The 13,523-nt window shown below is 34.2% G+C and overlaps 1 pseudogene; it reads left to right on the forward strand.

Annotated features, from left to right (window-relative positions):
- The window catches only part of LOC119036983 (ribonucleoside-diphosphate reductase subunit M2-like), a 175,080-nt pseudogene that overhangs the window by 41,748 nt on the left and 119,809 nt on the right, over nucleotides 1-13,523 (forward strand).

Below are 13,523 nucleotides of genomic sequence, written 5' to 3' on the forward strand. Positions count from 1 at the left end.
CACCTGTGCCCTGCCTAGGGCCACCTGCCATAAGCTGCAAAGCCATATGCAAATAGTTTCCACTTCTGCTGGGCCTGGTTGCACCCAGGAGAGGTCAAGCTGTGAACCGAGGCTGGCTTCTGCTACTTAACAAGGGCTACTTAACAAGAAGTACAGGGTATGCCGATGCCAGCGACAGCTTGTTTGACAGATTTGAGGAAAGTTCTAAACAGGAGTCATGAGGTGCCATTTGTATAGAAAAACCACTGGAAACGACTTGGGTGGGTTCACAAGATAGGTGGTGAGGGTCATGGAATCACCAGGGTAAGGCACGCCAGGGCATGGTAAACAGTGATGGCACATTCATGGGAAGTTAGATATTGGGGGAGGGCTCAGAAAAAGGAACAATAGCTTCTGCTACCACTTCTTCCTAGGAGAAAGTTGGCCCTCCAGCTCTCACCTGAAAGCCAGACCATTCATTTCCTCACTCATGTCCCTGTAGCATTTCCAGCTGTTGCCCCAATGCTGGAACTCAGAGGGAGTGAGTCTGTGTAGCTCTGCTCAGGGGCCCTTGAGAATAAATGGCTGAGACTTCAGAAGCCCACCATCTAACTCAGCCACAATCTCCGCTGGTTTTTTACTGCAAGAAGCTATGGGGGCTTCTCTTCCTCCCACTGGGTTTCAGGGCTTAGTGTGGTTTCTCAGGAGGGACCTCCACAGCTGATAAATCCCTGCTGGTTTTTATCTGCCACATGGGGTTATGAGATGAGCCCATTTGTCTCTGATCCTCCCACCAGACCCAATGAGGCTTCTTCTTTACATTCTTAGGTATAGAACTTCTGTTTAGCTAGATTTCAGGTGATTTTTGAATCATGGTTTTTCTGTAGTTTAGCTGTAATTTTGACGTGGTTGTGAGGAGATTCATGGACTGTGTTTACCTCCACCACCATCTTGACTGGAACTCCTTCCTTATTTATTTTATTTATCTATTTGTACCATATTTTCAGTAACCTCTAAGTTAAGTGTAAAAATTTGATAGATTCAAAAGAAATATTTTGACTAGAATAGTCATCAATGAAATGATATACTTTATTTTATATCACAGCAGAACTTACAAATTATTTGATTGACTTACTATTAATTATAATAAAATTATCCACTGTATTAACCACACAGATGATCTCTTCATTGTATATTTTTGAGATATAAAAATGAAATTAGGATTGTTTCTTTAAGATATATCATTACATTTTTGTAAGAATAGCATACAATAGAAGATAAAAATGATTGAAAATTTATCAAAGTAACTGGGATTATAATCACAATCATTCTTAACTTTATATTTTTATATACTTTTAGTTTTTAAAAACATTTAAATTATAGTTGACATATAATGTGATATTTATTTCAGGTGTACAACATAGTGATTCAACATTTATATACTTTGCAAAAGAGGTCACCATGTTAACCATTTATCATTATTCAATGTTACTGTGTTTCCTGTCCCCTATATTATATCTGTGTGACTTACTGTATAACTGGCAGTTTGTACCTCTTAGTCCCTTCACCTCTTCACCCACCCCTGCCCATCTCCTGTCTGCCATCCGTTCTCTGTATCTACGAGTTTGTTTCTCTTCTGTTTTATTTGTTCATTTGTTTTGTTTTTCAGATTACACATGTAAGTGAAATCATATGGTACTTGTTTTTATTTGTCTGACTTATTTTAATTAGCATAATACTCTCAAAGTCCATCTATGATGTCCCAATTGGCATGACTTCATTTGTTTCATGGCTGAGTAATATTCCATTGTGTCTATGTACCACATCTTTTTTTATCCATCCATCAATGGATATTTAAGTTGCTTCTACATCTTGGCTATTATAAATAGCTAAGGTTCATAGGTCTCTTCAAATTATTGTTTTCAATTTGTTAGATACATACCCAGGAGTGGAATTGCTGTGTCATTAGGTAGTTCTATGGTTAATTGTTTTAGGACTCTTGATACTGTTTTTCTTAGCTGCTGCACAAGTTTATAATCCTGCCAACAGGACACTAGGGTTTCTTATTCTGCATATCCTCTCAACATTTATTCTTTATTGTCTTTTTGATAATAGTTACTCTAACAGATATGAGGTAGTATCTCATTGTGGGTTTGATTTGTGTTTCCCTGATGATTATTGGTGCTGAGCATCTTTTCATGTTTCTGGAGGGGTTATTCAGGTCCTCCACCCATTTTTCATCAATTTTTAATGTTAAATTGTATGAGTTCTTTATATATTTTGAGTATTAATCTTTTATTAGATGATATCATTTGGAAACATTCTGTTTTGTTGATGATTTCATTCATGGTACAAAAATATTTTGACTGATTTTTCAATTTCATTTGTTATTTTTGCTTTTGTTGCCTACACCTACTTTTACATTTAAAAATATTCCATTATTAAAACAAGGGTCTAAATAATCTGAGCAAATCATTCCATATCATCTGATCAGAAGACATTTTAAAGACACATATATCATCCAAACAATTTTCCTCTTTACTGTTTCTTTATTTATTCTAGGCAAGCAAAGAAAATGTAAGAATAAACCCATATTCAACAAAAATATGTGTATAATTTGAAAAAGAACTGGTGATTATAAACTCAAATTTTAAAAAACATTTTTCTTAGTTTTATTAGAATTATTACTAGTGCACACTAATCAGTATAACCATGTTTTGATAACTAATTATTCAACAAAATTTTAATCATCTTTTAATGAAATAAATGGGTGCTTTCTCTAATTATTTTATGCATACATGGATTAATATAACTTGTTTCTAGAATCATCCAGTGTTCAGCCTCAATTATACCTTTTATCATTTTAATAAATGTCAACAATAAGCAATATATTTCACATTTCAAAAAATAAATGGGTGCATAAGAAAGGAATTCTAGCATAGATATATTACCCAATTATTTAAACCCCTTCTGTGTTGCATGGCAAAATTATATTGCGATCTTTTACCAAAATTACTTTTAATAATTTATTAGCTCACAACTCAGTTAGGTCCTCCTTCAATTTTGTTGAGAGCAAACATTGGAAACCACTTGAATTATAAAAGCATTTGTTGCTTAGTAATCAAAATCATGCACATCCTCAGCCTTTGGGAAATCTAAATACAGGCTTTACCAAAACCTATCAAATTTCTTAATGTTCATAAAAGTGTTTGAAGTGAAAAGAGGTTTCTCTGGCAATGGTTTGTTTCAGTGTTTTGTTGTTGTTGTTGTTTGGTGCACTGGGAATTTTTACACATAGAGTCAAATGCACCAGAGCAAAATTCAAGATGTGCCAGAGTAAGTGGGAGAGAGTGGTGGGAGATGTGGTAAGAAAAGAGGGAACAACATCTTAACTGCAAGTGTGTTCTCAGGCAAATTAACTTTAGCAGAGTTGAAGACTGCAATTGAAAATTGGAGGTGGAAAGTGATATCCTTAATACTGCCCATGCTTGCTTCTCTTTCTTGGAAAGTGTGTTTTGCAAGGGAACATGACTCCCACTTTGATAGGTACTATTATAAATTCTGTTATAATAGTCTCTCTTATAACAACATCACATACAGTGCCTCTCTCAAAGTAAAAAAAAAATGTTTATAGGACAGACGCTAAAACGTTTCAAGAAAATAATTTTTGCCCTGGCTGGTATGTAATTCAGGGGATTGAGTGCTGGTCTGTGAATCGCTGATGCAATTCCTAGTTGGGGCACTGCATTGCAGGCCAGGTCCCCAGTAGGGGGCACTCGAGAGGCAACCTCGCATTGATGTTTCTTTCCCTCTCTCTTCCCCTTCCCCTCTCTATAAATAAATAAATAAAACCTTTCTTTAAAAAAAAATTTAGAAGCTAACACTTCAACTTTGTCTATATAACTGTTTTCCTTCATCTTCTGGAAGCCTGTATGTTTGCTTTCAGCTGGAATCTGTCACTACTTTGCTAAACCTGATTTGATCCAGATATCAGGTCCTCCACACAAAAAGATTCTCAAGCTTAAAAGGTCAGCATTTTTACTGAGACCTGGTACTTAGCTTACTACAATAGTGGCAAGTAGACTCATAAAGAGCAAGATAAATGAAATGAACTTTAGTTAATATTATCATCACTATTAATATGATAGGATTTGTGCTTCAATGTACTGCTTACAATACTACATTATAGTTATGCATACTTATATATTATTTTACATGATAGTTAACATTTTTCATAACATCTATATATTAGGGCTTAGGAGAAGATAGAACAATGCCACTTAATTTTTGTTATGTTTTTCAGCAAGCTGACTTTTACCCTTCTCTGTGAACATTTCCTAATTACTATCAACTTAGATGACTTAAAATAAAAGGCAATTAGGAAAACATTGGTAGTAAAATGACATGCACATGTCAAAGTACCAAAAGTGTGTGTTGTCAGATGAGATATAAATTATAGAAATAGCAAAGGGAATAGAATGTTACAGGGATATTATGCTTGGCAAGAATATATTTTATTCAACCCTAATACTTAATATTTTGATTTAAGGCTTAGACAGCATTCAAATCTCTGAATCAATTTTTGACCCATTGGAAAATAAGAATTTTTCTTTTTCATTTTTCCCTAAAAATAAGTTCAGTGACTTATCATAGTGTATTCAAGGGGCCATTTGCTCATTTAATAGCTCTATTTAATCAGAAACACTCAGACTGTTTCCTTGAAAATACACATGCGTGTAAATTCTAATGGAAAATGTGCTTGGCAAGGTAACTTTGGAGTTTGCCAAACTCCAGACATCTTAGAAATGCTTGAGATGTTTTAATGAACAAAACATACTACCAGTTCACTGAACCTTGGACTTACGTGTCAGGGAAGTAGACAAAAATACCAAATATGTTGTCATGCTTTCATTAAACCAAAGTCAGTCTCAGATGTTTGAATTTAAACTGAAGGCTTCTCCTGCATTTCATTCAGCTGTGAGATGAATTAGTGTGATTGAACCAATGGCAGATTCCAATAAAACTTGTCATCAGTTACGTGTACTCATCTCTGAGGGAGAGTTGTGCGTGAATTTTTGGACCTCTCCATGAAAGAACATGGCGGCATGTAATGAGTTGTCTGAAATTCATATCGGTGGGTGAATTTCCTACCAGTCAAGCTAGTATTTTCATTAGAAAGAAATGAGTGAAATTATATGCCATGTACTTTTTTCATGAAAGCTTTTAGAGTTGCATTATTATTTTCCTCATAATAGGCCGCAGGGCAGTGCAACTCCCCTGGTTTTACATAAGCAGCCTGCTTTTCATCAAGTTCAGTGTAAACAAATGAGTAATAAATAGTCCCTCTTCTACCTGACCTAGGCTGTTTATTTTCTCTCCAATGTATTACCTAAAGCCTACACCCAAATAATTATTCCTTTAGATTAAGATTATATACATACGTATGCACTACACCAAGTTCAGTATAGGCTTATGAATATGAGGAATTTGACTTCTCACTTCAGAATAATTCTCACACCAACATATAGGAGGGAAGTCCCGCCAAAACAGAATTATCTTCTGGAGGGCAGGCCCTTTGTAGGATAGGCTTCCCCCACTAGGTGAGATCCCATCTGTATCAGTGTACCAGCTGCCATTGTTGTGAGATGTTGCATTGAGCTTGAGTGAATTTTTTTTTGAAAACTCAATGTATGCCCATTTCATGATAAGTGATTTATAAGTGCAACTGTCCACGCCATGCTGAGTGTTCAGATTTTTTTGTTTGGACAAAAAAAAATCCTCAAAGGGAAACATTTTGCCAATGTGGAAGACGTAAAACAAAAAATAGCAGACTCACTAAAAAGCATCAAAATCAGTGAGTTCAAAAACTGTTTTGAGCAATAGAAACACCTCTCGATAGATGTATTGCATCAAGTGGAGAGCACCTTGAAAGTGTCTAAAATCTAAACATGGAAGATTAAATACACAATTTTTAATAAATAAGTTTGAGTTTTGGGGGGGTTCCCTCTCATGCATTATATAATATATAAAACTGGTTGGTGGAGGGAAGGCTCTGGCATAAAAACTACTTGGTGAATATTTTGTTTTAACCCTACTTAAATTCAGATGTCTCAGAACTGAGGTAATAAGAACTCTTTCTTGCAGTTTATTCTGAAGGATGACCAAGAAAAGTCTGGCATTTGGGAGAAGGCAGAAGGGATAAAGAGGTAAGTGAAGCTAGCAGCAGGGTGTCTGATGCATTCTGATTTAGAAATATCCGAGAGGCTGGACCACGAGTGGAAAATATTGGAATGCCATGAGTACAAATGTTTTAAGAAGACAAGAATTCTAATTAGCCTGGGTGGAAAACTCAGCATGAGGCAAAATAGTAGTTTTGGTGGTTCGAGTCATTATACTGGACTGTGTCAGTAGGATTACACAATACCATTGTGATAACATAAATGTTAAACAAATTACTCATCTCAGAATTTCCTAAACAACACTTTACAAGCATTTGGAGACAATTCTTTTTTCTTAATATTGCAGTGTTTTCTTTGTTGGATTCCCTAATGAATTTAGCAGTCTTTATACTTAGCAGGAAATCTGGACTGATCATTTGAGGCCTGTTTTCTTTATACATTGTGGAGTAAGGGTTTACTTTTGGGCACCTAATAAATCATGATCTAACATCTAAGAAACAGACTTATTGCCACATTGCCAAATCAAGGAAAGAAAAGGAAAAAAAAGCCCTCAGTGTTAGTGTTTGGTTTGTCTTTCACCTATAGGACAGCAATGAATCAAGAAGTGATATTCTCTAGTAATGCCATGCTAGACTCTATTAATAATATGTTAGTGCTCCAGTCTTACTATGTGGGCTAGTAATGATTTTGTATTTGCAAATGGTAAGCCCTGCCTTGTTTGTAGCTCACCAAGGAATACGACCATATGCGATGCTTTTCTATTTAAGGCAATGCCCCCACTGTTGGATAGATTGCTGTTGACAGCTTTTGACCAGAGGGAGCCATTACGTTTTGCTGGCTAGCAAACAATTACAGCTTTGATATGAGCTACAAGGTAAAGATTAAAAGGAATACCTATGCAGAAAAATATGTTAGCTCTGTGTGGTCTGTAGATTCTTCTTGAGCAAATGAAAAAATATTTATCTATAAAAGCTAACAAAAAAAGCAAAGTAAAAAAAAAGGTTTTCTGGACGCTGACAGGTAAAATGAATTCCAAAACAGACATGGGAGAAGCATAGTGGAAACTTTGTATCACTGAAGAAAGAATTCAAGGGATTTAGTTGAAGATAGTAAATACTTTTCAACTGATACTACTCTTGAGAGAGGTTTAAAAATGATTTCTGTATTTGGAAATGTATTGATTTTATTGCTAGCGATGTAGTCTTTAAACAGCACTTGTATTTTATCTTATATATGGGGGTGCAATAACACATTTAAACTGAGCAGGCATATGGGTCAATTAATGCTATCAAATAAGATTATTTTTATTGTTTGGATATTATTGAATGTAATCTAACTCATAGTTAGTTTGAAACATTGACTGGATTAGAAAAAAAGACATAAACTATGACAAATTTCGGACAACAGATGCCCTGTGTTTGTTAGAGAAATCAATGTTAAATGTTTCTTCAGCTAAAGCACATCTTCCTCTGGCGGATCTATAGATCCCAAAGTGAATCTCACATGGAAAAGATCGAAATGCAGTCCTCTCTGTGTGCAGGGCTCTATGTACTGAGATTTTCACAAATTGGAGGTAAATAATTAGTAGTATGGCTTAAACTTTGAAATAAAAATATTTGGATATCCATTATATTCTTTGACTGTGATAAAGTGAAGTATATTTTACAAAAATACATGCAAATAAATTCAGTAATTTGCTTAAGAACTAATACACCATTTACTTTTTGCTGTGCTTTTAACTTGTATGGATATTAGAATCAACATCTTTTCAACTGGATATTTTTGTCAATATCTGCCTAATATGGATAGAATAGACAACAATTTATTAAACAAAATATATTTTTGGTTTTAGTATATTAGATAAAAGAATGTATAATTTTACAAGTATATACTGCTTTAAAGGGGGGATATCTTCTATAAGAACAATCCTATTTTCTTAAGGAAAAAAATGTATGTTAAATATTTTGCCCTGTATTTTTTCTTGCAAGATTTCTGAAACAACCTTAGGGTATTTTAATGTGGTTAGTACCTTCTTCCATTAAGACCAATAGTCTGGTTTTGGGAAATAAAACTATGATCGTGGTGCAATTGTCATGACACCTAAAATAGACTTCCTTCCCTGAATCTGAAGTCAGTAGTCAATAATCTGCATGGGTGAGAAAATGTAACTGCCTTTATAAGAATGTGAAGCCAGATAATAATCACCTGCTAACCCAGATCTGGAAGCCTGTGTCCATTTGTAATAGCAGAGAATTGTAAACCCCCCCCATTCTTTTGGCACTGTTTCTGTAAGTACTGACTCTGATTAATATATAGCTTGTAGATGAACAAGCATGTTTGTATAAGCATCCTAGGAACTAACTTCGAAAGACAGGAACCCTGACCTCCAAGGTATCCCAGCACTGGGAGATACCAAAATCACTAAACTGGGGTGATGCTTGTGGACCACCACTTGCCTTATCTGAATGGTCTGTGCTAGTCTGTACAAAAAGAACTTTCCAACCACCTCCCTTAATCTCTTTGTTCCATTCCCTCCTCCCTTGTCACAAAAACTTCTGCCTCCTCTGAGATGTGGAGATGGGTTTTGAGATGAGTCTCCCATCTTCCAGGTCACTGGCATCTGAATAAAAACACTTTCTTTGATATCAGCACCTGCCTCTTGAGTATTGGCCTTTGAAGCAGCTGGCAGCCAGACCTGTGTGTTCTATTACAAACTGACACTCTTCTTTCGAATTCAAGGTTACGAAAGGCCTAACTCTCTAGCATGTAGAATTACAAGCAGACAATTTCATTCTAATAGAAATGTTTAGTGCTTATTTTAGAAAATACATTATTTGGTTTACTTTGCCTCTATAATACCTCCCTATCTGCTTAAAACAGAATAATAATACTTAGCATACGGGTTGTTGTGAAGGTTATAAATTACTTTGTACAGTGTCTATTACATGGTAAATGCTCAAGAAATAACAGATAATTTTATTCAATTGTTATTGTTTTATCTATTTTGGGGGATTAGGAGCTTTGTCATAGCATTAAAAGAGCAAAGTATTGAGTTTAAAATCAATCTGTCCTCAATAGATATCATATGAAAAATATGTGATTAAATATATTTAAAAATTATGATGTTTTTCTTCTTGGATGTCATATAGCCAATTACATGTCACATATAGAAACCTCTTTTCTCTATATAGAAACACCTGAAAAAATTCAGTCTTATGTATATTATTATAAGCAATAGATTTTTAATATTTTTGAGTCAAAACCACAATATTTTATAGGATATTCAGTCAATAACATACATAATGTTAGAATTTTGATAAGTGGACTTGAAAAATTACAACTAAAGAAGATCAAAATTATTTGAAACTCAATACACAAAAGAAACTCAAGTACTATAAGAGAATGGTCTTGAAAAGTAAGAACTAAATAATCCCACTTTAAAGAATACTAAGAAAGTAATGAGTATATTTCATTGGACTGAGAAATACATTTTGTTCTTTACTTGATTTATAACTGTTTTGAGGACATGTAAAAATATCTGTCTGCTTTGGTATCTAAATTCTTGATCTCTCCACCTCTTTTGGTGCCCTGTTTTTTCTCCAGTTTTTTCCCCTCTAGTCAAAACAGTACTGGCCTGAGTCAGAAGTCTGAGAGCCACACTTCAAAAACTTCCTGTGCTTCACTCTCAACGAGCTGTCTGTCACAAAGTCCAGATGATTCTACTTCCAACCATGTCTTACATTGGTCCACTTCTCCCTGTCTACAGTTCCACTCATCCTTACCTGGATAATAGCAACAAGCTTCAGTTTAGTGTCTCCTCATCTCTTCTTGCTCTCTTTCATCTAGTCTTCTCATAATAGAATAAAAATGTAAAACAAACCTGATTTTGGTGTGTCCTTATTTAAAGTACTGGATTAGTTTCCTATTGCTCTTGAATAAAATGACTGCCCCTTTGCTACGGTCACCTTTACTCAGGTCCATTTCATCTTTCTCTGCACTTAAGCCAACCTGGCTTTCTTTCTGTCTCTAGAAATGTCCAACTCTTTCTTATCTCAGAGCTATAAGATCTGCCCTTTTCTTTGTCTACAGGGCTCTTCTCCCAACTGTACTTCTGGAAATCACTCTTTAAACAAAATCTCAGTTTAAAAGATAAGATGTTAGAGAGAACTGTTCTAACCAAACAATATAAATTATATCTCTTCTGTTATTCTGTCTTGTCAATCCAATTTCTTTTTCTTTCTTGGCACTTATTTACTTTGTTCTTGGTATTTATTTATTTTACAATAAAATTGTTCAAACAAACACAAATGCAGGGCATAATAAGTACACAAGTGTATATAGACAATAGAAATCAACTCTCCTGAATATTCTAATTTTCTCAAATATTGTGATAGGAAAAAAGTATTACCTTTATCAGGTAATCACTTTATAGTGTACCTCTTTTAAACTATTCTAGCAGTGTATGCAGCTTTTGGGTTTGCTTAGACTTTGTTAACAATGGGCAGTCTGATGAGTATGAAATGAGTAGTTACAATCTTCGTCTTACTGATTTCTTAGAAAACATTTTCTTATCTTTACTGCCCCCAAATATTTCCTTATTCTTGTTTTGTGACTTGCCTTGATAGTATTTTTTATTTCCTGTTCCAGCTATTTGTTTTTATTTATTTTTCATTATTACATTCTGGAAGAGTAATATATGTTAAAAATATTTCCTCCTAGTTTGTATATTGTTTTAAATTCAACATACTTCTAATTTGCTTTACAGTGTTTTGTTTTGCAGAAATATTTAATTTTAGGGTAATGAGATTATCAATTTTTTTAATTTAGAAATTTTATTTTTATTATTTTTTAAAATTTTATTGATTATGCCATTACAGTTGTTCTATTTCCCTCCTTCATTCCCCTCCACCCTGCACACCCCCTCCCCCACCATTCCCTCCACTTTAGTTTATGACCACGTGTCTCAAGTTCTTTAGATTCTGAATTTCCCATAGTATTCTTGCCCTCCCCCCTATTTTCTACCTACCGTCTGTCTATGCTACTTATTTTCTGTACCTTCTTCCCCCTTCTCCTCCTCCCACTCCCCTGTTGCTAACCCTCCATGTGATCTTCATTTCTATGGTTCACTCCTGATCTAGCTGTCCTCTTAATTTCCTTTTGTTTTAGGTGTGGTTGTTAATAACTGTGAGTTTGCTGTCCTTTCACTGTTCATCTTTTTTATTTTCTTTTTCTTAGATAAGTCCCTTTAACATTTCATATAATGAGGGCTTGGTGATGATGAACTCCTTGAATTTGATCTTATCTGAGAAGCACTTTATCTGCCTTTCCATTCTAAATGAAAGCTTTGCTGGATAGAGCAATCTTGGCTGTAGGTCTTTGGATTTCATGACTTGGAATACTTCTTTCCAGCCCCTTCTTGCCTGTGAGGTCTCTTCTGGGAAATCAGCTGACAGTCTGATGGGAACTCCTTTGTAGGTGACTGTCCCCTTATCTCTTGCTGCTTCTAGGATTCTCTCCTTCATTTTAATCTTGGCTAATGCAATGATGATGTGCCTTGGTGTGTTCCTTCTTGGGTCCAACTTCTTTGGGACTCTCTGAGTCCCAGGATTCAGAGATTCCTGGATTTCCTGGAAGTCTATTGCCTTTGCCAGATTGGGGAAATTCTCCTTTACTATTTGTTCAGATAAGATTTCCACTCTTGGCTGTTCCTCTTCCCCTTCTGGCACCCCTATAATTTGGATTTTGGAGTGTTTAAAGATGTCCTGGAGGTTCCTAAGCCTGTCCTCATTTTTTTGAATTCATGTTTCTTCATCCTTTTCTGTTTGGTCATTTTTTTCCTTCTTCTGGTCCACTCCTTTGATTTGAGTCCCAGTTTCCTTTCCATTACTATTGGTTTTCTGTATATTTCCCTTCATTTCAATTAGTTTATATTAATTATTTTTAAAAAGCTTTTTCTACCAACTCTCATTTAAAATATTATCTTAAAATTTGATATCCTAGTTACTTAATCTTCCATATAAAATTGTTATTTCTTGACAAGGTCAATAAAAACCCCTGAAAAGATTGTGATAGAAATTACACTAGATACATAGAGAAATTAGAATTGTTGGTAATATCAAGGTTTATTATCAAACAACACACATGTCTTATTTCTCCATTTTATAAGCTATTTTTATGTACTGCAATAAAATTTTATAACATATTCCATGAAAATATTATAAAAAGCTTTTTGTTTCATTTAATTCTTTGCTAAAAATATTGAATTAAAAACAACTTTGCATCTTTGCGATAATCATCTTTTTCCTTTAAAATAATGTAGTGTGCACTATTAATAGAGGGTATGAAGTTTTATATGTATGTATCCTTGGGGTTAAATCCAATATGATCAAAATATTTGGTGAGAGAAGAATATTTGGCTTTGGGTGATGGGCATGCAATGCAATATACAGATGGTTTGTCATAAAATTGACACTTGAAACCTATAGGATTTTATTAACCAATATCATCTCTATAAATTTAATTTAAAAATAGAAAAAAGATGTATTTTCAACCTTGCTGAATTTTATTTTAAAATCTTTTATTAAGATTTTAAAAATAAATCATAAATAAGTAAATGTATATTATTTTCTTATTATAAATAAATTTATATTGTTTTCTTATATAGCCTTTATAAATGCTACATAAAATATCCTGGAGGGCCAAAACATGGTAACAACCTAAATGACCATCAACTGATGAATGACAAAGTGTAGTGGATCCACACAATTAAATATTGTTCAACCGTAAATTGAAATGAAGTTCTGACAGGTGCTACAACATGGACGGTCCTTCAAAATATTGTGCTGTAGGAAAGAAACCAGACACAAGTGACTGACTGTGTATTTCATGATTCCACTGAAATGAGACTTCCAGAATAAATTTTTTTCTGTTGTCTGAAACAGTTTGCAGAAGTTAGCCATTGCTTATTTCTTGAAGGTTTTAAAATATCCTTTAAAATCATTTATTATTTTTTGAGGGATAAACATTTACTGAATCACTATACTTTCAAAATGCTCACTGGCTTATGCAAGTTTATTACTTACCATGAGAAAATGTGGGTAGTGAATATACATTTTAGAATATTGTCTATTCAATTCAAGTTTTTAATGTATTGGTTTTTAAATCATAGTTTACATTACCTTATTACACAACATGTTATACACTATATTTTAATCATTTCTGTATCTCTTACTACAAATCTGTTAGTTGTTTTGTGCAAATGTTTATTTTCCTAATCAAACTTGCTAAATACATGAAATAAGTCAATTAAGTTACAATCATTCTGGGCCAGTTTCAGCAGAGGTTTTAAATTAGATTCTCGGGCGG

Source organism: Artibeus jamaicensis, unplaced genomic scaffold (assembly GCF_021234435.1).
Source record: "Artibeus jamaicensis isolate MK-2021 breed Jamaican fruit bat unplaced genomic scaffold, CSHL_Jam_final contig_787, whole genome shotgun sequence".
Classification (NCBI taxonomy): Eukaryota; Metazoa; Chordata; class Mammalia; order Chiroptera; family Phyllostomidae; genus Artibeus; species Artibeus jamaicensis.